Below are 24,743 nucleotides of genomic sequence, written 5' to 3'. Positions count from 1 at the left end.
CCCAGTACCAGCCAGGCACAGTTGCTGGCTCCAGCCGCTCACCTCTACTGCCGCTGACGACGCCACCGCCGCTACTTCCACCGCGTTCCTGGAGGGCCCTGCGATCCCACTTTACCACCACCGCAGGTAACGTTCGGACCATAAGACGCACCCCCCATTTTCCTCCCAAATATTGGGGGAAAAAAGTGCGTCTTATGGTCCGAAAAATACGGTAATCAGCCACGAATTGTGCAAGTTCTCCCACTTAAAAAGATGAGAGAGGCCTGTAATTGACATCATAGGTAGACCTCAAATATGAGAGACAAAATGAGGGAACAAATACTGAAAATCACATTGTCTGATTTGGAAAGAAATTTTTTTCAAATTTGGGTGGAAAATAAGTGTATGGTCAATTACAAAAGTTCATCTCCATACTTTGTTATATATCCTTTGTTGGCAATGCCAGAGGTCAAACGTTTTCTGTAAGTCTTCACAATTTTGGCACACACTGTTGATAGTATGTTGGCCCATTCCTCCATGCAGATCTTCTCTAGAGCAGTGATGTTTTGTGGCTGTCGCTGGGCAACAAGGACTTTCAACTCCCTCCAAAGCTTTTTATAAGGTTTAGATCTGGAGACTGGCTAGGCCACTCCAGGACCTTGAAATGCTTCTTACGAAGCCACTCCTTCGTTGCCCTGGCGGTGTGCTTGGAATTATTGTCATGCTGAAAGACCCAGCCCCGTTTCATCTTCAATGCCCTTGCTAATGGAAGGAGGTTTGGACTCAAAATCTCACGATACATGGCCCCATTCATTCTTTCATGTACACGGCCCCAAAGCATGATGTTGCCACCCCCGTGCTCACAGTAGGTATGGTATTCTTTGGATGCAACTCAGCATTCTTTCTCCTCCAAATACGACAAGTTGTGTTTCTACCAAACAGTTCTACTTTGGTTACATCTGACTATATGACATTCTCCCAATACTCTTCTGAATCATCCAAATGTTCTCTAGCAAACTTCAAACGGGCCCGGACATGTAATGACTTAAGCAGGGGGACACGTCTGGCACTGCAGGATCTGAGTCCCTGGCAGCTTAGTGTGTTACTTATGGTAGCCTGTGTAACGTTGGTCCCAGCTCTCTGCAGGTCATTCACTAAGTCCCCCCATGTGGTTCTGGGATTTTTGTTCACCATTCTTGAGATCATTTTGATCCCACGGGGTGAGATCTTGTGTGGAGCCCCCGATCGAGGGAGATTATCAGTGGTCTTGTATGTCTTCCATTTTCTAATTATCGCTCCCACAGTTGATTTCTTCACACCAAGCTTCTTGCCTATTGCAGATTCAGTCTTCCCAGCCTGGTGCAGGGCTACAATTTTGTTTCTGGTGTCCTTCAACAGCTCTTTGGTCTTCACCATAGTGGAGTTTCGAGTGTGACTGTGGACAGGTGTCTTTTAAACTGATAACAGGTTCAAATAGGTGCCAGTACAACAGGTAATGAGTGGAGGACAGAGGAGTCTCTTAAAGAAGAAGTTACAGGTCTGTGAGCCAGAAATCTTGCTTGTTTGTAATTGACCAAATACTTATTTTCCACCAAAATTTGAAAAAAATTTCTTTCTAAATCAGACAATATAATTTTCAAGATTTGTTTTCTCATTTTGTCTCTCATAGTTGAGGTCTACCGATTATGTAAATTACAGGCCTCTCTCATCTTTTTAAGTGGGAGACCTTGCACAATTGGTGGCTGACTAAATACTTTTTTTCCCCACTGTATATTAGTGCATTAGGAATCGCCAAAACACCAGATTCCTTGTGTCACTTTATAGTTATTCAAATTTTATCCTAGCCGATTTCTTTTTCCATATAAGAGAACGAAACTTGGTGTGAATTTTCTGAAAATGGGAGTTATGGATCCAAATAGGGGCATTATGCAGAATGTATAAGAGTTGGGGCATCAATATAATTTTTAATAAGTTCCCTCTTCCTACAGCTGATAATGGTAATCTCCACCACACATCTATTTTCTTTTTATAGTTTTCCAGAAGATATAGATTCAGTACAATGTAATCCTGAGATCTTTTTGTTATACTTATACCAAGGTATTAGAATTTCTCAACTGTTTGTATTCGTGTATGTTCTAATATGCTCGAATTAGGGATATCCTCACATGGTGGAATAACCGACTTATCCCAATTAATGGACAGGCCTGACCATTCACCAAACTCTCCAATAATGTTTAGAATAGGATCAATAGTCTTCTGGATATCACCTACTGTACATATATAACTGTTTGTGTATTATACAATCACTGTATTTTATGTAGTGTGGTCTCCCGCTTCTGAGGTGCCACCATGTAACCAATTGTTTGTGAAATAAAGGTTTTTGACCAAACTCATGTTTGGTGTTTCTGCTTTGGGTTCCTGATTATTCCCAAATGGTCTGTCATTCATATCCTAGTGTAGATATGTCACCATCTTATTGGTACTAGACAATTGTTTGATACGTAGATCCTTTCCTTTGGTTTAATATATATTATTTGCTTCGTTCAATTTTTGTTGTGTTAACCCCTTTACTCCCGAACGTGATTTGCACGTTAATGACCAGGCCAATTTTTACAATTCTGACCACTGTCACTTTATGATGTAATAACTCTGGAACGCTTCAACGGATCTCACTGATTCTGAGATTATTTTTTTGTGACATATTGCACTTCAAGATAGTGTTAAAATTTCTTCGATGAGACTTGCGGTACTTTGTGAAAAAATCTGAAATTTGGCGAAATTTGAATTTTCATGCTCTTAAATCAGATAGAGATGTCACACAAAATAGTTAATAAATAACATTTCCCACATGTCTACTTTACATCAGCACAATTTTTGAACCAAAATTTTTTTTTGTTAAGAAGTTATAAGGGTTAAAAGTTGACCAGCGATTTCTCATTTTTCCAACATAATTTAAAAAAAACTTTTTTTAGGGACTACATCACATTTGAAGTGACTTTGAGGAGCCTTTGTGACCGAAAATACCCAGAAGTGACACCTTTCAGGTGCTTCACAGGACGTTTTGGAATGTGGAAGAAAACAATAAACATTTAACTTTTTTTCACAAAAATGTTACTTTAGAAAAAACATTTTTTTATTTTTGCACTAAGTATCGTGGGTGCTCGAGTGACATGCTCGAGTCCCTGCCCCGCATGTTTCACGGTTGTTAAACACCCAAAAAAAACATGCGGGGATTGCTCGTGTATGGCTGGCATCCCACATGCGGGGTGGAGACTTGAGTATGTCACCCGAGCACCCACGATACTCGGAGCAAACCCAAGCACCCGATGCAAACTCAAGTAGCGAACACTTGCGCTCAACACTAGTCGCCATATCCTCATCATTTTTTTTCTTTACTTTTGAAAAAATACCAACCCTAACACAACCCTAACCTTAACACAACCTCAATCCTAACCCCAACCCTAACCCTACCCCAAGGGATCCATTCACTATAAAGAGGCAGCAGAGTTACTTCAGAAAACTGTGGCTAACGGCACTTTTATGCACATCTAATTAAAAGACAGACACCGTGTGATCACAGGCCAGACTGCATCCACGGTGCCTCCATCTGACTCATTACAGGGAGTCTTCCGCCGGGGGTTCCATCTGAATCACGTATTTCAGAGATTTACAAAGAAACCCCGGTGTAAGCCCTCAGTGCAGAACGCAGGATAAATGTGAGCCAAGCCTTACTTTGATCTTTGGGAGGCAGAATGAACAAATCAGCAGCAGGTGAAGAATTAATTTTATTCATTTTTTTATGTCGTTCCTCATGTGGTATAAGTGATTAGACTACTTTATTCTTTGGGTCGGTGCGATTACAGTGATACCAGATTTATATTGGGTTTTTATGTTTGGCTGCTGTCACACACTAAAATACACTTATTTTTGCAAAGACTAGTTTTTGCATCGCCATATTTTGATAGCTATAATTTTTCCATATTTCGACCGACAAAGTCATGTAAAGGTTTATTTTTTGCAGGACAACTTGACGTTTTTATTGGTGCCATTTTCGGGCACGTGACATTGTTTGATCACTTTCTATTGCAATTTTTGGGAGGCAGAATAAACAAAAACCAACAGTTCAGGAATGATTTTTTTTATGCTGTTCCACATGTAGGGTGACACCACTGAATTTAAATTCTTGGTGATATTGGACGTTTTTTGATATATGAATTATTTCTGTCATTACAGAGTGTCCAAGTAAAAAATGTTTGATTAAATTCAAATGGATCTTAAAGCCAGAGAACTGGTCTGGCAATCTAAGGCTATAGAAATTTTTTAAAAAGGTAGTAAATGTGGTTTTAGTGACACCTCCACCTCAAATAAAGAAACCATACGTCATTACAAAAATCTATTATTCAAGAAAACCAAACTTTGATGGACCAAAACTTCACTTGAGAATTATCTAGATCAAAAAATAATTCCTAGGAGTCTGAGAATCCAGCTTTTTCCCACTTTTGAACTTGAAGATGAAACCCTTGTTAGTAAATGGATCACAGTAGCAACTACATGTTCCATTTTGTTCATTAAGGTCATAGTGGACAAAAATACCTCCCTATTGGTGGAAATAGATAATGAGATTGAAAAAAATAGAAAAAGTCATGCATAAAGATATGTCAATTGAGAATCTTCAAAAATGCCATAAAGATATTGAGAAGGACTTGGAAAAATGTGAACATAATCTAAGTCAAGGCAAATTGAAAAAATTCGCCAGAGATCAGGCGGATTATGAATCCAATAAAGTATACAGATGGCAATTCAAGAAATTGTATAGAAAAACAACCTAGACGCGAAGTATATCCTCAAATTCACATCAACAGCAGAAAGCACATCATCCAATAGGGACCAGGATGGACCGGATGGTGCCAGTTATAGTGGGCAGAAAACGAGATATTTTGATAAGAAAAAGAAATTTGGAGCACCTACTCATGGAGGAGGTTGAAACCAAAGGAATGATAAACTTACGGTGATTAATCTCTTGACCTATATTCTCACTGAGGCACAAATAAATGTGTTAGAAAAATGATTAACCTTTTCTCCGTCTCAACCCTTAGACCCATTTCTAGCAATCAGAGATGTTCATTTCTTCGCCAGAAAACTTATATTGAAAAAACTTCATCATAAAACCAACAATGAAGAAATTTTTACCACTAAAGAAGAAATTGAGGCTTTACAATCCCTAGCAGAAGAAAACACGACTATTGCAGCAGAGGTAAGTACTTTCCCCATACAACTTTTCAATAAATCCGAAACATTTTCAGCTCTAAATTTAGGGTCCAGCAGTTGACATTTTCACCAAACTTGTATCAGCAGAAATTGAGCAACTTAACACTAAAAAAACTTACTCAAATTTGAGCAATGCAGATGGAACAGCATTAAAAGAAATGCAAGATTGGAAAGATGTTGTATTTAAGGGGGCAGATAAAGGTGGTAACTTAGTTATCTGGCCTAATACTGTGCATGAAAAACAGGCATATAAATTGTTGAATGATACCAACAGTTATTGGAAATTACCAGCTAAACCTATGTCGGCCTTTCAGATGGAATTGATCAACTTCTAGAGAGAGCTCAGAAAGAAGAAATGATCCCTAAAAAAATGGTCGATGTGATCAAAGAACTAAATCTCAGATGGCCAACTCTACATCTAATTCCGAAAATTCATAAGGATCCAATGGATCCCCCTGGAAGACCCATTGCAGCGGGCATTGGAGGCCTTTGTGAGGTAATTGGGCAAACCATTGATTATTTTTAAAACCTCTGGTAACCACTTTACCGTCTTATATTAAAGACACCACAGCGGCTTTACGGAGATTAGACAACATGCATCTGACTGAGAACATGATTATGGTAACAGCAGATATTGAATCTCTGTACTCTCCATTAGGCATACCGACGGGCTAACTGCAGTTGCGTGGTTTCTGAGAAGGAGTAACATTGAATCTGACATGGCGGAACTAATTTTGATTCTCCTTGATTTCATTTTAACCCATAACTGTTTCATTTTTAATAATAAAGTGCATTTAACACTACAAGTGTAATGCAGGTGCCGGAATGCAACGCACAGAGACACAAGGCGAGAACAGTCAGAAATGTTTGTAAACAGTTTTATACAACAGGTATACTGAAACAAGGGATTAGCAACAAGGGTAATGAACAGTGGTTTGAAATATCAGAAAAATATGAAATTTCTCAAAATAAGGCGCAGTCTCTTAAAATAAGGCGCAGTCTCTTAAAGTAAGGCGCAGTCTCTTAAAATAAGGCGCAGTCTCTTAAAGTAAGGTGATGCCCTCAAGCATGAGAAGCACCACACAAGTTCTTTAACCGTGAATTTGGCTCTAGCGGGGGTCACCGGTTATTCCCGCTAGGCCGTGAGTCTCTTTCCGGATGAATTCAATTAAATCACATTGTGCTACTTTAGCCCCAACCGTCCCCCTCCCAACCTGAGTACTTAAACCCAATTGTCCCCGATACCGTGGGTGAGCAGTGGAAGTGACGGCCCTGCTCACATATGCAGCTCCTCTCTGCTTGGTTGTTGGGGGCAGTCTCTCGAGCCTTGGATAGGGGGGTCCAGGCCTCATCTGTCGGCGGCCGACGTCGGGTTCCGCGAACTCACTCAGCACAGCGATCAGGTTCCTAGTATCCTCAGCAGGCACAGCACTCGAGTCACAACTGTGAGGGATCCGGAGCTCTTTTACCGGTGCCCGGCTGGAGCACCTCTCAGGCCTCTGGATTTGGCCTGTCACACGGGGTTTCTCAGGACGCAGGGAGCACGTCTGCTCCTCTCTGCTGCTTGGCGCCAAAGACCCCTCAGGTTTGGCGCGCTGGCCTCTTATCTCTCTGAACTCCTTCCTGGAAGTCACCTGATCGGGTCCAGCCTCTGAATCTCTCCTGCCTGCAACTTCCTTTGTGTATTTTGGTTCCGCTTGACTGTCTCTGGCCAGTAGATGGCAGTCTCGCTCCATCTTTGAAACGTCATGTTGAAGTTCTGTTACAAGCTTTTTAGCTCGTTCTACATTCCTCCCTCCTTTTTGCTCGCCAGTCCTCGGGCGAGTGGACTCCTCGCAGAATTGATGTCTCCTTCCAGGCAGTGCAAGCTCAGACAGGAGTTGGGCACACTCCTGCGTTTTATGTTGGATTCGAGACCAGATAAACTCTTCCTGAGCATACCGGTTAGGAGGAATTCCGGCATTAGCCCGCTCAGTTCTGCGGGGCTCTTCTTGCGGAGGAGACTCCGGGAGATCCGAGGAATCAACTACTGGGGATTGCAAATCATTTCCTGACTCATTCTGACTTCCACTCGGGAGTGGCACCAACGGTTCTGACGGGCCCAACTGCATTGTGGCCCACCCTTCTTCATCCCCCAAGGTTCCTGTATGTGGCACTTCAGCCAACACGTCTGAGGGCCCAGCCCTGTTACAGACTTCTGCTTCAGAGGAGCAAGGTCGCAACATATTACGGTGCAACACCCTGGATGTCGCGGTGTCATCCCCTTCGGGCCTAACCTCGTAGACGGGGTTGTCTGGGTGAACCTTCTTCACCACCCGATATGGTATTGCCTCCCAACGATGGTCCAGCTTACTCCCAAATCGTTTAGCCCTCACCAGCACTTGGTCTCCTGGCTGAAGCGATCCACCTGTGGTCGGGGGCCGAACTGCATGCTCTACTTCCTGAAACTTCTGAGCAACCAGTCTTCTCACGGTATGGAGTCGACGCTGGTGTTCTCGAATCCAGGTACTTGGGCCACTGCCCGGACCGGGGTCTTCTGAGTCTAGCTTCAGTTCGGTGATTTCTCGGCCACTTCTTCCAAACAGCAACATGTAGGGGGTGTAGCCGGTGGTTGCATGAACTCGATTATTATACACCCACACCAGCTCGGACACGAATTCGGGCCACTTCATCTTTTTGTCCGCTTCCAGTGTTCGCAACATTTGCAACAGGGTTCGGTTAAAGCGCTCGCAAGCCCCGTTCCCTTGCGGGTGGTAGGGCGTTGTCCGGGAACGGTCGATCCCATAGATGCGGTATAGCTCATCCATCACTCGTCCTTGGAAGCAGGCCCCCTGGTCAGAATGTATTCGCTTCGGGCACCCATAAATCCGGATGAAATCTTGACAGATGGCCTTGGCTGCGGCTTCTGCCGTCTGATCTTTAGTGGGCGTCACTACTGCAAACTTGGTGAAGTGATCAGTCATGACTAAACAGTGTCCATAACCGTTGTATGAAGTTCCTACCATCAAGTAGTCAATCATCAAGACTTCCAAGGGGGCAGAAGTTCGGATGGTCTGAATGGGAGCTCTTTGCTCCGGGGGCTTGTTCAACTCACACTGGCGACATGTTCGGCAGACCCCCTCGACTTCTTGTCGCAGTTGAGGCCAATACACCAGCCGTTGCAACCACCGGAAGGTCTTTTCTACTCCGAAGTGAGCACCTCTTCTATGAGCTTCTTGGGCTAGCTGTGTTACTAGTGCTCCTGGAACTACCACTTGCCAGGTAACATCAAACTCTCGAGGCAGCTGGATTCTTCGGCATAGCAAGCCATCCTTCAGGAGGAGCCTCTCCCACTGGCCTAGGATTTGTAGGGTAGTTGGAAGTGAAGCGGCTCTGGTTTCCTGGTCGGGTCTCTGATTAAGGGCGACCCATTCTCTCAACTTTGCTAGCTCCGGGTCGGATTGCTGCAGATGTATCCATTCGTCTCTTGAACGTCCCAGAATCTGAGTGGGCCTCGGCTCCCCTCTGGTCTCTTGGGCGTCGACCACAGCAGCGGCGAACTGACTGAAATCCGGGATCTCGTCGCCTTCGAGCTCCTCATCTCTGTCCTTCTTCGGCCCCGCCTGAGTGACCCGGGACAGGGCATCTGCATGTGTGTTCAGGGCCTTGGACCGATAGGCGATTTTATACTGGAATTTGGACATCCTTGCGACCCACCGCTGTTCTAACGCGCCCAGTTTGGCGTTCTCCAAGTGGGCCAAAGGGTTGTTATCTGTCCGCACTTGCACTTCTGACCCTGACAGGTACTCAGCAAACTTCTCGGTCATGGCCCACACCAGTGCCAGTAGCTCCAGCTTAAACGAACTGTAGTTGTTCGGATTCTTCTCCGTATCTCGGAGTGACCTGCTGGCATACGCGATCACTCGCTCTTTCCCTCCTTGTACTTGAGCCAGCACTGCTCCCAGCCCATGCAAGCTTCCATCAGTATAGAACATGAACGGCTGTGAAAAGTCAGCGTAGGCCAGAATCGGGGCATCTGTTAGCGCCATTTTCAATGCTCGGAATGCCTCTTCTTGTCGTGGGCCCCACTGAATGGGCTGCCGCTTGGCTCCCCCGGCTGTTCCTCTCAGCAATTCATTGAGCGGGTTCGCAATCTTAGCGAAGTCTTTAATGAATCTGCGGTAGTATCCAGCGAGCCCCAGGAATGCCCTTAGTTCCCTTAGATTGGCGGGCGTGGGCCACTTCTGCACGGCAGCTACTTTCTCCGCAGTGGGGTGCACCCCTGCACTGGACACAGTGTGCCCCAGATATTCAATTTCTCGTTTGAAGAGACGACACTTACGAGGCTTAATTTTCAGGCCGTGCCTTTGTAGCCGTTCTAACACTTGTTCCAATCGGCGGAGATGATCCTCAAACGTTGCGGAATAGATAATTATATCGTCCAGATATATTAAAGTGGCTTCAAAGTTGAGGTCCCCCAAGCATCTCTCCATCAGCCGTTGGAAGGTTCCTGGTGCATTTGTTAGTCCGAACGGCATTCGATTGAACTCAAACAGGCCCATAGGGAGAACAAAAGCTGTCTTCGGACGATCCTTCTCAGCTACTGGGACCTGCCAATAGCCACTGGCCAGGTCGAGGGAGGAGAAGAATTTGGCGCTCCCTAGTGCAGATAGAGACTCTTCGATTCGGGGGAGTGGATAGGAGTCCCGTACTGTACAGGCATTCAGCTTCCGATAGTCTACGCAGAATCTCAGGGTACCGTCCTTCTTTCGGACCAGCACGATCGGAGCCGCCCAGGGGCTCTGGCTTTCACGGATCACACCGTTCCGCAACATGTGGGCCAATAGCTCTTTCACCTCCTGGTACATTTGAGGCGGGATCTGCCGATATCTCTCTCGGATGGGAGCAGTATTTCCGGTGGGTATTTCGTGCTGAATGTCCCGAGTGCACCCGAAATCATCTTCATGCTGTGCAAACACTCCCTGATATCGCTGTAGAAGTTGTTCGATCTGCCTCACTTGTCCAGCAGAAAACTCAGTCAGGTTAGCTTCCATTTCTTCCAGGAGGTGGCGTCCAGCCAACGGTTCTCTTCCATGTTCCTGGCTATTGAGGGACACCTCTAGGGTCCATGGCTTTCCTTCCACAGGTGCCAGCCCTATAGCGTCAGCTCTAGTAAGGGCCTCCGGCATTACGCACACTCGCGCCACCTCTTGTCGGGGCAACAACTGTAAACTGGTGCCACTTAAATTGATGCAGCGCACGGGTACTCGACCGTGCCGCACGGTGGCCAGAGTTCGAGCAATCAGGAGTCCAGAGGGCGCTTCTTCTCCCTCCATTGGTTCAACTTGAATGTCCACGCCCTCTAAGGACACATGTGCCAGCACCGGCAAAGTGAGTACAGTCTGTCCCACCGGCAGTGTTATTGTGGCTTCGGGCGGTATCGATACCTTACCAAGGTACTGGGAGGTAGTGGGCAACTTTTGAATCTGACTGACCCGCACGAGGTGCTGGAACACTCTCTTGTTAGCTGGGTCTCGAGTGGCGCGGGTCCAGTTGTTTTTGCTACAGCCCTCAGCCAGGAACTGTCTGACTTCTTTCAGCACATTCATGCCCAGGGTTACAATGGGCCCATCGCCTCCGGGCCCGGTGGTCAGTACAATCCCTTTTCGACCGAGGTCCTTTCCACATGCCCGCACAGACATCCATACTACTCCCGCTACTGGGATAGGTAGTTGATTAGCCGCCACCAGTTTGACAGTGGGTTCCCGGCAGGAACGAGCGACTTCAGGAAAGTGACTTTGGAAGTACGTCTCAGGCATAGTGGTCACTTGAGACCCGGTGTCCATCAAACAACGGATCCGCTGCCCATTGAATTCAGCCCAGATAATGGGCCTCTCGGAGACAATGTCTTCAGAGCTCCCTCTTCTACTCTCTGAAGCTCGAGACCCCACGGTATGCTCCACAACCGTGGGGCATTTTAGTTTAACAGCTGTCCCCTCCTCCTCCTTTCTCGGTTGGGACAGTCTTTGGAGATATGCCCCCTACCTCCGCAGGTCCAGCACTCCGGTCCTCGTTCTGCCGATAGGTCGGGTACATGTCGTGCTGGGGCCAGATAGGAACGTCTTTCTCGTTCTGGTCTCCGTCCGCGTTGAGCAGTACGGTCCGTCGGCAAGGGGGCAGTAGGAGTCTTCCTAATAGAATTCAGCTCACCCCGAATGTCTCGAATTTCCTGACGTATTTCCCGTACCCAATCAGGCTCTTGGTTGGTGAATCCAGGAGCAATTGCCTCATGACTTCTAACTGTGGCTTTGAGAACAGGAACTTCTCTCTCCAGGACTCTAGCTTCAGCCCCTACCTCCAGGAAGCCCATATCAGGGCTCAATCGCAGCCGCTCCTTCAGGATCTGCCTCAGGGAAGGGTCTTTCAAGCCAGCAATCAGTTGGTCACGCAACACCTCATCCAATGGTCCCAGTCCTCGGTTCCCATCTCGAGTTTTCTTAGTGATATGGGCCGTCACTTCCTGTAATGCATTAACATACTGATTTACTGTCTCATTTTCCCCTTGGACCCGCTGAAACAACCGTAAGCGCAAGTGTCCCAAATCTGTAGTGTCACCGTGCATGTCCTCTAGAATTTTTATCACTTTATCCACGGTGTCACGGTCCCCAGGTGGGCGGTACATCACAGTCTGTCGGGCCTCTCCATCAAGGGTTAGGAGGGCCAACTCCGCCTGGGCTAGAGGGTCAAGGGGATACATACGTAGCATACTTTTCAGTCTTTCTGCCCAGTCCCAAAGTGACATGCCATCCCCTGTAAACTTGGGAAGATGGCTGAGCATAGCCCCCAGGGGTATATGGCTCCGGCCGGACCCAGCCATAGACTGATCCGCCATCTCTGCGTCTGAATGTTGCATCCTGCCAACTACGCCAAATGTAATGCAGGTGCCGGAATGCAACGCACAGAGACACAAGGCGAGAACAGTCAGAAATGTTTGTAAACAGTTGTATACAACAGGTATACTGAAACAAGGGATTAGCAACAAGGGTAATGAACAGTGGTTTGAAATATCAGAAAAATACGAAATTTCTCAAAATAAGGCGCAGTCTCTTAAAATAAGGCGCAGTCTCTTAAAGTAAGGTGATGCCCTCAAGCATGAGAAGCACCACACAAGTTCTTTAACCGTGAATTTGGCCCTAGCGGGGGTCACCGGTTATTCCCGCTAGGCCGTGAGTCTCTTTCCGGATGAATTCAATTAAATCACGTTGTGCTACTTTAGCCCCAACCGTCCCCCTCCCAACCTGAGTACTTAAACCCAATTGTCCCCGGTACCGTGGGTGAGCAGTGGAAGTGACGGCCCTGCTCACGTATGCAGCTCCTCTCTGCTTGGCTGTTGGGGGCAGTCTCTCGAGCCTTGGATAGGGGGGTCCAGGCCTCGTCTGTCGGCGGCCGACGTCGGGTTCCGCGAACTCACTTAGCACAGCGATCAGGTTCCTAGTATCCTCAGCAGGCACAGCACTCGAGTCACAACTGTGAGGGATCCGGAGCTCTTTTACCGGTGCCCGGCTGGAGCACCTCTCAGGCCTCTGGATTTGGCCTGTCACACGGGGTTTCTCAGGACGCAGGGAGCACGTCTGCTCCTCTCTGCTGCTTGGCGCCAAAGACCCCTCAGGTTTGGCGCGCTGGCCTCTTATCTCTCTGAACTCCTTCCTGGAAGTCACCTGATCGGGTCCAGCCTCTGAATCTCTCCTGCCTGCAACTTCCTTTGTGTATTTTGGTTCCGCTTGACTGTCTCTGGCCAGTAGATGGCAGTCTCGCTCCATCCTTGAAACGTCATGTTGAAGTTCTGTTACAAGCTTTTTAGCTCGTTCTACACAAGGAACAGCTACGGGGGTCACATGTGCCACTTCATACGTGAACTTATTTTCAGCAGCAGAAGGGAAGGAAGGGAGACACAGATTCTCTACTTCGTGGGTAGGCGGAGCCCCATAGGATAGTCACCTCAGATTGGAAAATGACGACCGGCCCCTCCAGTATATAGGCTCCTCCTACTCCCATGTTCATCAGTCTTTTTATCTGAGGTCTCAGAGGATAGTCGCTGCTTCGGCAGCTACTCAGAAGAGTTTGTTATTTTATATCCAGCGAGTCCTGGACCCCCCGTGGTCTAGAGGTCTCTAGGGGTCTCGGCGCTGCTGAGACCCCTGACCCTCCCCTGGCAGCTCTGTGTACACCTTGAGGAGGTGCCCACTTATGCCTGCCGGCCCCAGGGGATACAGGGCACTCCCTGGCGGAGGCGCACACCACACATCTGAGAGGGTCCCTGCGTGCTCCGCCATAGGGGGGAGCAAAGGGCCATGGCGCCACACATCCCTGAGGATCCCTGTGGCGTTCAGCCGGGTAAGTGCTCTTTGGTCTAAAGAGTATCTTTGACGGCTACGGCAAGTGTACTGCCTGTGTGTTTCTTGTCTATTTCAGACACTGCCTTGACTGGGGAGCAGAGACGGAGGTTGCTTCCTGCCTTCATTGAGGCAGGAAGCTCCCTGTATTTGCGCGCGTTTCCTTGCTTTTATTGACTTGCTTACTGCCTTCATAGAGGTAGTTTTCTGCCCTCGTTTTTTGAATAAGCGCGGGCTTTGGCGGGGGCGTGGCTTAGCGTCTCCTGGCTTCCTGCCGTCATTACTTAGACAGGAAGTGCTTGGTTGAGCACGCGCTGGCAGTCCCTGCTTCTCCCTCCGGCGTCCAGCGGCACCTCCTGCTCTCTGCTCCCCGTCCGTCCACACACTCAGGAGGAGCGGTCGCCGCAGTACCGGTGAATCCCCTCTGCCTCCGGCAGAGGTTCGTTGTCAATGCTGTCACTTCGGCGACCTATTAGGAGTCCTCGTGAGCACTGCCGCTTTCCCTCCTAAAGCTATTTACTTCACTGACCTTTTTAGGCAGCGTAGTATTATAGTTGCTGTGATGTTAACCCCTTCTGAAAAAGTGGAGCTTTAGGGGAAACACATGGTGTTTAAGGGAGTTTCCCCCTATTGATTTTTTGCTCGGCTTTCTGGGGTAGCTCTTTTCTAAGGGTGAGCTTTAACCCCTCAGAGCCTGACACATATGTGGCACCCCAGGGGTCTGGTTTCCACAGTAATAGCAGTATTACGTCTGTGAGCAGGTGGGAGGTCTCCTGGGCAGGAATCCTAAGCATGCCACACCTCCTGCCCAGTCCTGGGAGGGGAAGAACTTCCCCTACATAAACTGGGGCTGAGGCAGGGTTAGGGAGAGGAGTTCCAGACAGAGACGGAGTCTGGTCTGGACACGCAGAAACAGGGACAGATAGACATCAGGAGCTCTGTAGGAGCCAAGGAGAAGCGCCAGGGGCTGGAGCTGTGCAGAGCTCGCCCTGGGAGAAGGTACTAAAACCGGACACAGGAGTCCGAGGCTGTGGGGACTAAGATATACCCAGCAGCAGAATCCATCCGGCAGGGGATTCCAGGTCCTCTGGCCATAAAAGCCCGGAGGCTCAGTCACAATGAAGGGACCAGCACCGCCATCCCGGAGCGGAGGCTAACAGGAGGCCCCAGGTCACCAGCCATACGGGTGAGCACCACACGGTATACCCAGGGACGTGGGCTACTTGTAACCGCCGAAAGCAGGGTAGCCAGGAAGGGTACAGACTAACGGGAAGGCCTACAACTCCACCTGGCCAGGGGAACTCCGGCTTACTCGCAGACTAACCAGGCCCCAACTACTAGCCAGTACTCCCGGGGGAATTTGCCTTGTACCATCAGTAAAGGCCCTGAACTGTACCCTCGCGTCTCCGTGCTTCCTTGTCGCACCGTTAGTGCTGGGACATCCACACCATCACACCCAACATCACCCACATCCGCTGCCCTGAGGCCATACCTCTCCCGTTGGGGGTTATATCAACATTGCTGCACACCTATACTACCGGCCTCAGCGGTCTGCCCTGCAGCGGCGGTTTCATAACCGCATTCAACGGGTGGCGTAGTCGGACACTAATACCATCATACCAATAACTGCCACTTAGTTTGACCACCCTGGGCGCGGACCGGGTCACCGCCACACGAAGACTACTACCCCCATCGGATCCGGCTCCGGGTATCCCCCGCGCGCACGCGCGCCGCACTACAGCACTGGCCCAGGGGGTGAGTCAACTTTGGCGTAGTTGGCAGGATTACGTGCCCGCAACCACCGGGTACTGCGTGTCTGAAAAAAGAGACTTTTATACTTACCTGTGGTGAAGTTTCCCGCCGTCCGGAGTCGTTTCCCGCCATCTGGAGCCGATTCCCGCCATCCGACGCCATCTTCTGCCTTCTTCCCGCCATCCGTGGAGTTTTCCCGCCATTGGACGCCATCCTGAGGGCGCCGCGCGGGAAGAAGAGGGGCGTGGACTCCGAAAGCCCGCGAGAACTGAAGCCCCGCCTCACGTCCGGACGTTGCGTAAGGTCCTGGAAGGAGCCCAGCAGACGCCGACGTCACAGGAGCGCGACGGAAGGTCCTCAACCCTGACAATCCACTGCGGAGCCGCGGCCTACGGAAGAGGATCATCGCAAGGTAGGCCACGGTCCACTAGGGGGGAGGAGGATGTCGGATACGGAGGAGAGCTTCACCGCCACAGCCGCCGCCAGCGCCACCGCTGCTGCGGTCATGCCTTTCACCATGCCCTATATCCCGGGGGCAGCCTGGCTACCCCAGTACTCAGGGGAGTCACATACCCTAAATGACTTCAGAGAAAGGCTGGATAGCCTCTTCCAGGTGTATCCCCTCAAGGAGGCGCAAAAAGTGAGCATCCTGGTGGCCCAATTAATCGGGGCAGCCCAAAGGGAGGTAAAGTCCTGGCCACCTGGGAGGAAGAGGACTGTCAGAGACATACTAACCCGGCTGAAAGACACATTTGACACCCGCACCTCAGCCGAAATAAAACTAAGATTTTATGGGTGCAAACAACGGGCACATGAGAGTATAAGAGACTATGCTCTAAACCTACAAGAGGCCCTGAGAGCCATTAAGCAGGCAGACCCTGACAGCGTGGGAAATGAAGATAAGCTGTTGACTGAACAATTCATTGAGGGTCTACTGTGCAATGCCCACCGGACCCAGTTGCGGGCAATGGCCTTACAGGACCCTGACCTGGACTTTGCACAGTTCAAGGACAGAGCCATCCGGGTGCTCCGAGAACCGGCACCAGGTGGCGCTGTGACCCACAGGCGCCCTGCTATCACTTATCACCAGGAGACGGCGCCTTTGTCTGCAGGGCCTGTGGGAGCTGATGCGCAGGCTTTAAACAGTGACCCGGCTACAGACCTGCACCATCAGGTCCAAGAGCTAACTAAAAGCGTTGCCGCGCTAACCCGAACTGTGCAGTCTTTACAGGTTTCTACTGCAGGGAAGATCCAGCTGGCATCCGGACCGGAGGACATCCCGTGGCGCCGACCAAGGAGGACCCCACCGGCCAGAGGAAGACCCAGCGATCGATACAACGAGGACGGACGACCTATTTGCCGCCGCTGCAATCAACCCGGACATGTGGCAAGGTACTGTCATTTAAACGGGCACAACCTGGGGTAGAGGGCCAACCCCCAGGCATAAGACCATCAGGCCCATCAAACTGGTGTGATAAATACGTAGGGGGACGTCCAATCTTGCCTGTGGTACTGGATGGCATTCCTATGAGTGCCCTACTAGACACTGGGTCACAGGTCACCACCATCCCGTACGTGCTCTTCAAGCAGTACTGGAATGATTCGGACATAACCCGCTACCCAGACGACGACCTGAGTATCATCGCCAGCAATGGTCAGCCCGTGCCGCAGGTGGGATTCAAGGAGGTGACCATTAAAATCGGTAAAGTCGAACTGGCGGCACAAGGACTGATTATAGTGGACATAGACCGTCATGAGAGTCACCCTAGAATCACCCTGGGAACCAATGTAATTGAAAATGGTCTTGCAGAGGTGATTCTCATTTTACAGCAGGTTGCCAAGAACGCCAGTTCCGGCCAGCAGCGTGTGCTCCAAAAAGAGATCCGGGCACTGATGAAGCGGCAACAGGTGGAACTATCTGGTGGTGAGATAGGTAGCGTGAGAATGTGTGACCCGTTCCCCATTGCCATGCCCCCAAAAAGTGAGATGATGATTTGGTGCCGGGCAGCTATTGGTCTAAGAGGTAGAGACTACCAAGCAATGGTAGAACCCGTCTACTCAGACAGTAGGCCCATCATTTTGACAGCACGGGGGGTGGTCGATGTACGCCATGGGAGGGTGCCCGTTCGCATCATAAATATCGGTGAGAGAGAAGTACACCTGCCCCGGTATGCCACGCTAGCTAAATTGTTCACCATAAACCAGAATTCTGTACAGGCCGTGGAACCCTTGCTTCCATCTCAACCAGAGGAAGGTAACGGCTCTAAGAAACCAGTGGAGGACTGGTGTCAGCAACTACATCTGGGTACTGACTCCACTCCCTCACACCAGAAACAAGGAGTCTATCGGGTGGTTCAAGAGTACGAGAGAGTGTTTAGTAAACACCCGTTAGACTTCGGGCGAGTAAAGGGGGTAGAACACCACATCCCCACGGGAGACCATCCTCCCATAAAGGAGAGATACCGACCCGTACCCCCTGCACACTACCAACACGCCAAGGGGATGCTTAGAGACATGAAGGAGGCTGGGGTAATCAGGGACAGCTGTAGCCCCTGGGCAGCTCCACTAGTCTTAGTGAAAAAGAAGGACAACACTATGAGAATGTGTGTAGACTACAGGAAGGTCAACCGTATCACACACAAAGATGCGTACCCGTTACCAAGGATAGAAGAGTCCTTAGCTGCATTAAAATCTGCTAACTTCTTCTCTACTTTGAATCTCACTAGCGGGTACTGGCAGGTTCCTGTAGCAGAGGCAGACCGAGAGAAGACCGCATTCACCACCCCGATGGGTCTCAGCGAATTTAACTGTATGCCGTTCGGGCTCTGCAACGCACCAGGAACCTTCCAACGGTTGATGGAATGCTGTCTGGGACACCGGAACTTCGAGACGGTCCTGTTATACCTGGACGATGTCATCGTCTATTCCAAGACCTACGAGGACCACCTGAAACACCTGGCAGAAGTGTTCGAAGCTCTGGCAAACTACGGCCTAAAGGTGAAACCCTCCAAGTGTCACCTCCTGAAACCAAAGGTGCAATACCTGGGACACGTGGTGAGTGCTGACGGAGTGGCTCCTGACCCTGATAAGATCACCGTGATTAAGGACTGGCCAAGACCCTCCAGCATAAAGGAAGTGCGGCAGTTCCTCGGGTTGGTAGGCTACTACCGAAGATTCATTCCCGGTTTCACCAAAATGGCAGCCCCTATGCAGGACCTCCTGATAGGTCAATCTCGAAAAGCCAAAAACCAGAAGCCGCCCTTCAGGTGGGAAAAGCTGGAAGAGGAGTCCTTTTGCCAGCTGAAGATGGCCCTCACGGGGGATGAAATCCTGGCATATCCAGACTACAGCCAGCCCTTTATCCTCCACACGGACGCAAGTAACATCGGGCTAGGAGCCGTGCTGTCCCAGATCCAGCAAGGAAAAGAACGAGTAATCGCTTATGCTAGCCGAAAGCTACGACCCACCGAGAGGAACCCTGAGAATTATAGCTCATTCAAGCTGGAGTTCCTGGCAGTAGTGTGGGCAGTGACCGAACGTTTCAAGCATTACCTTGCCTCCTCCAAATTCATCGTGTACACGGATAACAACCCGTTGACACACCTGGACACTGCAAGGCTCGGTGCTCTGGAACAGAGATGGATGGCTCGCCTGTCCAACTTTGAATTCACCATCAAATACCGGGCAGGACGCTCAAATGCCAACGCGGATGCCCTGTCTAGAATGCCGAACTTACCGGACGTAGGGGAAGATCCAGAAGATCTGGAAGAAGTTGAGCTCCCTGCGTTCCACCGTCATGGGATTACCCTGTATTCCCACCGTGTGAAGGACAGACGCTCCGCGACGTTCAATCCCTTGCCCCACTACAACTGGGCGGAGACGCAAGACAGTGATCCTGCAGTCCGTCTGGTGAAGGAAATGCTGACCCAAGCCGATGCCAGTCTGGACCCAGACGCCCCAGAGGAGACTAAGCAACTGTGGAAGGAGAAAAGTAGGCTGTTCCTCTACAGGGAGAAGTTGTGCCGGAGAATGGTTAACTCTCGAACACATGAGTTGACCTGGCAGGTAGTGGTCCCCAGACGAGACGCGGCTATGATTCTGGAGGCGTACCACAACGGAGCAGGACATTTCGGGTGGAAGAAGCTGGAGTTCTTATTGCGTGAACGGTTCTACTGGGTAGGCATGAGAGGAGCCATCGAGAGGTGATGCAGAGACTGTGGACCGTGCCACCTAAGAAGGAAGGACCGTGCCAGTCAGAAGACTCCCTTGCAGCCCATCATCACCCGACAGCCACTGGAACTGGTAGCCCTGGACCATGTGAAACTGGCTCCAAGCAGATCTGGGTATGTCTACGCCCTCACAATCGTAGATCATTACTCCCGGTTCCTGGTGGTGGTCCCGGTCAAGGACTTAACGGCTCAAACAGCAGCTAGAGCCTTCCAGCAGCACTTCTGCCGTCCACACGGGTACCCGGACCAAGTGCTGACAGACCAAGGGCCAGCCTTCGAAGCGGAAGTCTTCCAGGAGTTCTGCAACCTGTATGGCTGCACGAAGATAAGAACAACGCCCTATCACCCACAGACTAATGGACTCTGCGAGAAGATGAACCAGGTGGTGATAGACCTCCTGAAAACATTGCCCCTGGAAGAACGCAGTCTGTGGCCTGAGAAGCTGCCTGATCTGGTGGACCTATACAACCACATCCCTGTAGGTTCTACCAACTGTACCCCGGCTTACCTAATGAGAGCGAGGCCTGGTAAGCTGCCTATCGACCTGGATATGGGAGTCCTGACGCCCGAGGACACCTCGCCAGAGGCAGACTGGGATACAGGACGGCAGCAGCAGTATCGGAAAGTGCAGGAGAGCGTGGAGCGAAGTCTGTCTCAAGCTAGAGAAAGGCAAGAGAGGGCTTATAATCAGTATGCTCCCGCTGTTCCCCTGGTACCTGGAGAGCAGGTCTTGAAGAGGAAAAGACGGCTCCACAAGTTGGACGACCAGTGGGAGAAGGACCCGTACACCGTACTGCCATCAAGCCATGAGAACCCAAAGATTTGCGTGATCAGTAAGGATGGAGGAGAAACCACAGCCGTTGTCTCCAGAGACCACCTGAAGAAGTGTCCCGAGCAGCTGCAAAACCCTGAAGAAGAAGATCAAGAAAACCCTCGACCCGCAGAGGAAAGGGAAGAAATGATCAGGACTGTACTCGGAGACTTCCCCCGGTCTTGGACACAAGTAAACGGTGCTGTCGTGGTACCCGTCCTCACCTTTCTCCAGCCGGTCCCGCAAGTGCCTACAGAGGAACCAGTAGAGCTGGAAAAGCAGCCGGCCCAAGAGGCAGAAGAGTCCACACCAGCAGTACAGAAGGATCAACCCTCTGCTAGTAGTGAGCCTGCCGTGCCCCTAGTGAGCCAAAGAGTGCGCAGAAAGCTGCCCAGCCTGCCCATAACACCTCCTACACCCTGTAGTGCAGGACCAGTTAGTGAGCTCCGTAGGTCCACTAGGGTTACCAGAGGCCAGATGCCCGTATGTTGGAGAATCTAAGTTGGCTAGTTGCTTTAACTATTTTATGTTTACCTGTTTTGTTGTAGCCGTTGCTAATTATGTTTTTCAGTTACAGATTTCTTTATATGGACTGACAGGTTATGGACAGTGAGTAACCGGAACTCTGTTGTAAATATGTTTGGAGCGTAACCCAGGAATGGACTAAAGACTGTTAAAGACTCGGGGCAGGACAGACCCCTACCTGGTTACGGCTCCCTGTTCTTTGGTGAAATGGACACCCTTATTGCTTCCCGGTTACGGACACGCCGTGACCATCTCATGTATTTAATTGCTATTGTTTATACCCTGTTATGTTTTGAAAAAAAAATAAAAAATATGTTTAGTCCGGGAGTACTAAATTTCACTAGGGGGGAATGTGGCACCCCAGGGGTCTGGTTTCCACAGTAATAGCAGTATTACGTCTGTGAGCAGGTGGGAGGTCTCCTGGGCAGGAATCCTAAGCATGCCACACCTCCTGCCCAGTCCTGGGAGGGGAAGAACTTCCCCTACATAAACTGGGGCTGAGGCAGGGTTAGGGAGAGGAGTTCCAGACAGAGACGGAGTCTGGTCTGGACACGCAGAAACAGGGACAGATAGACATCAGGAGCTCTGTAGGAGCCAAGGAGAAGCGCCAGGGGCTGGAGCTGTGCAGAGCTCGCCCTGGGAGAAGGTACTAAAACCGGACACAGGAGTCCGAGGCTGTGGGGACTAAGATATACCCAGCAGCAGAATCCATCCGGCAGGGGATTCCAGGTCCTCTGGCCATAAAAGCCCGGAGGCTCAGTCACAACGAAGGGACCAGCACCGCCATCCCGGAGCGGAGGCTAACAGGAGGCCCCAGGTCACCAGCCATACGGGTGAGCACCACACGGTATACCCAGGGACGTGGGCTACTTGTAACCGCCGAAAGCAGGGTAGCCAGGAAGGGTACAGACTAACGGGAAGGCCTACAACTCCACCTGGCCAGGGGAACTCCGGCTTACTCGCAGACTAACCAGGCCCCAACTACTAGCCAGTACTCCCGGGGGAATTTGCCTTGTACCATCAGTAAAGGCCCTGAACTGTACCCTCGCGTCTCCGTGCTTCCTTGTCGCACCGTTAGTGCTGGGACATCCACACCATCACACCCAACATCACCCACATCCGCTGCCCTGAGGCCATACCTCTCCCGTTGGGGGTTATATCAACATTGCTGCACACCTATACTACCGGCCTCAGCGGTCTGCCCTGCAGCGGCGGTTTCATAACCGCATTCAACAGGTGGCGTAGTCGGACACTAATACCATCATACCAATAACTGCCACTTAGTTTGACCACCCTGGGCGCGGACCGGGTCACCGCCACACGAAGACTACTACCCCCATCGGATCCGGCTCCGGGTATCCCCCGCGCGCACGCGCGCCGCACTACAGCACTGGCCCAGGGGGTGAGTCACATATATATATAAAAAATAAAAAAAAAAGAGTGAGTTTTGAAAACAGGCTGTGCAGCTTTCACACTTTTTTGCCATCCTTGTTGTACATCCTGGCATCTGGTGTGGGTGGTATGTCGGATCAGGGGCCTGGGAGTGCGGATCGGTCTCCTGATCCGTTTCAGGTTCAGTCGCACGCCTCTGATACACTCAGGCCTTCTACTACATCAAGTTCAACGCTCAGTGATGTTAAAGTGGAGACGCTCACTCGCTCCATTGATAGTCTCTCTAGTCTCCTGGGACAGTGGGTGTCAGCTAGATCACACCCAATGCCACGAGGTAAAAAGCGCCGCAAGACTATGGTGGCGTTGTCTCCCTCGCAGAGCGCATCAGAGGCTTCGGATTCACCAACAGATTCGGTTGATGAAATTTCTGAGTCCGAAGAGGAGGATCAACAGGATCGCTCTGTTTCTCTTTCAGGTCGTGTAGATGGGCTTATTAAGGACATGCGGGAAGTATTAGAGCTGTCTGAAGAGCCGACAAGACCGTCTAGGTCGGCCCGTCTGTATCAGAAGACGCGCCGTGTTCGTTCTACATTACCTGCGCATGAGGAACTTAACGAAGCGGTGGAGAAGGAGCGTCAGTGTCCGGATAAACGCTTCTGAGGAACGCGTTTTTTTGATGCCCTATATCCCTGTGCCAAGGAGATGGTTATTAATTGGGTTCCCTCTCCTGAGGTGGATATATCTCTGTCTCAGCTGACCAAGTCTTCCCTGCTTCCTGTTAAAGGGAGAGCCAATCTTCAGGATCCTTTGGACAGAAGATCGGAGTCAGCGGCGAAATCCATCTATGAAGCCGCAGGTCATGGTTTCCAAGCGGCCTTGGGGGCCATGTGGGCCGGTGAGGATTCTCTGCGGTGGTTGGATCAGCTGCGTGCGGCGTGGCAGGATGGGACTTTGCGTTCAGAAGTGGAAAAGCTTTTTCAGCGAATGGAAGAAGCTATGTGTTATGGCAGAGATGCAGTACTGGACACTGCTTCAATTCTGTCCAGGGCTCAGGCTTCGGCAGTCACGATTAGAAGAGCTCTGTGGCTTAAACAGTGGACCGGAGATGCGGTATCCAAACAGGGATTGCTTAGTCTGGCATATAAGGGCGGTCAGCTCTTTGGTTCAGATCTTTCGGAACTAATTGCCAAAGCTAAAGCTAAGGATGTTACTCTGCCTGGGAAAAAGGCAGTGGCATCCACAGCCAGCAGGACAGGGCCCGGCAGAGGTCTTCGGTCCTTTCGGGCCAGGGGACGATTCAGTCAGCCTTCTTGGAGATTGGGTCATCCCTCATCCTCCGGCAGATCCGCCCAGAAATCTCGTACTCCCTGGAAGCAACGGTCCCGTCAGGACAGACGAGAGGTTGATAAAAAGTCCGCTAAGGCTGACTGACGCCAGGGATCCCCCCGAGGGCTTTCGGGTGGGAGGTCGTCTGCTACAATTCGGGTCGATCTGGGCATCCCACATAGCAGATGCCTGGGTGACACGGGTTATGTCGGCAGGCTATTTCATAGAGTTTCATTCTCTACCTCCAGACAGGTTTCGTCTGACGGGCATTCCGTCCGTGCCAAGACTGGCTGCCGCACTGTTTCAGGAGGTCGACTCTCTCCTACAGCAGAGTGTGGTGGTTCAGGTTCCTCCGGAAGACCAGGGAAAGGGTTTTTATTCCAACCTTTTTGTGGTCCCCAAAAAGGAGGACAAGTTTCGTCCGGTGCTGGATCTCAGGGATTTGAATATTTACGTCCAGACACGGAAGTTCCGCATGGAGTCTCTCCGATCGGTGATAGCGACCCTGTCGCAGTACGATTTCTTGGTGTCGATAGACATCCGCGACGCCTATTTGCATATCCCTATCGGCAGGGCTCACCAGTGTTTCTTGCGTTTCGCTATAGGTCAAGCCCATTACCAGTTTGTGGCCCTACCCTTCGGGTTGGCCTCAGCTCCCAGGGTTTTTACAAAAATTCTGGCTCCTCTCATGGCGCTTCTTCGAAGACAGGGGGTTACGATCGTCCCCTACCTGGACGACCTGTTCATAGTGTCACCCACAGCAGAGGAGGCAATAACGGCTCGCGATCTCTCCCTTCAGTGCCTGATGGACGTCAGGTGGCTGATCAATTGGAAGAAATAGTCATTGGAGCCAGCACAGTCCATTCTTTTCCTGGGGATGCAGTTCGATACAGTTCGGGCAGTTGTGTCCCTGCCTCCTGTCAAACAGATGAACCTTCGTCTTCTGGTCCAGGCTATGAGGTCGGCGCTGTCAATGTCCCTTCGGGAATGCATGCGCCTTCTGGGTCAAATGGTGGCAACTATGGAAGCAGTACCGTTTGCACAATTTCATTCCCGGGATCTCCAAGACCTTATTCTGACCCATTAGGA

General features: G+C 50.4%; 1 protein-coding gene across 1 annotated transcript in view; it reads right to left on the bottom strand.

Annotated features, from left to right (window-relative positions):
* LOC141176185 (uncharacterized) overlaps positions 1-24,743 on the bottom strand; it is a gene marked incomplete at its 5' end in the record, with an annotated part of 484,487 nt that overhangs the window by 407,870 nt on the left and 51,874 nt on the right. The gene's annotated exons all lie outside the window — the stretch shown is intronic.

Source organism: Phyllobates terribilis, unplaced genomic scaffold (genome assembly GCF_046119375.1).
Source record: "Phyllobates terribilis strain yellow unplaced genomic scaffold, ASM4611937v1 Scaffold_17__1_contigs__length_24005725, whole genome shotgun sequence".
Taxonomy (NCBI): Eukaryota; Metazoa; Chordata; class Amphibia; order Anura; family Dendrobatidae; genus Phyllobates; species Phyllobates terribilis.
Note: the sequence above shows the minus strand (reverse complement) of the source record. Positions and strands in the feature narration are given on the sequence as shown.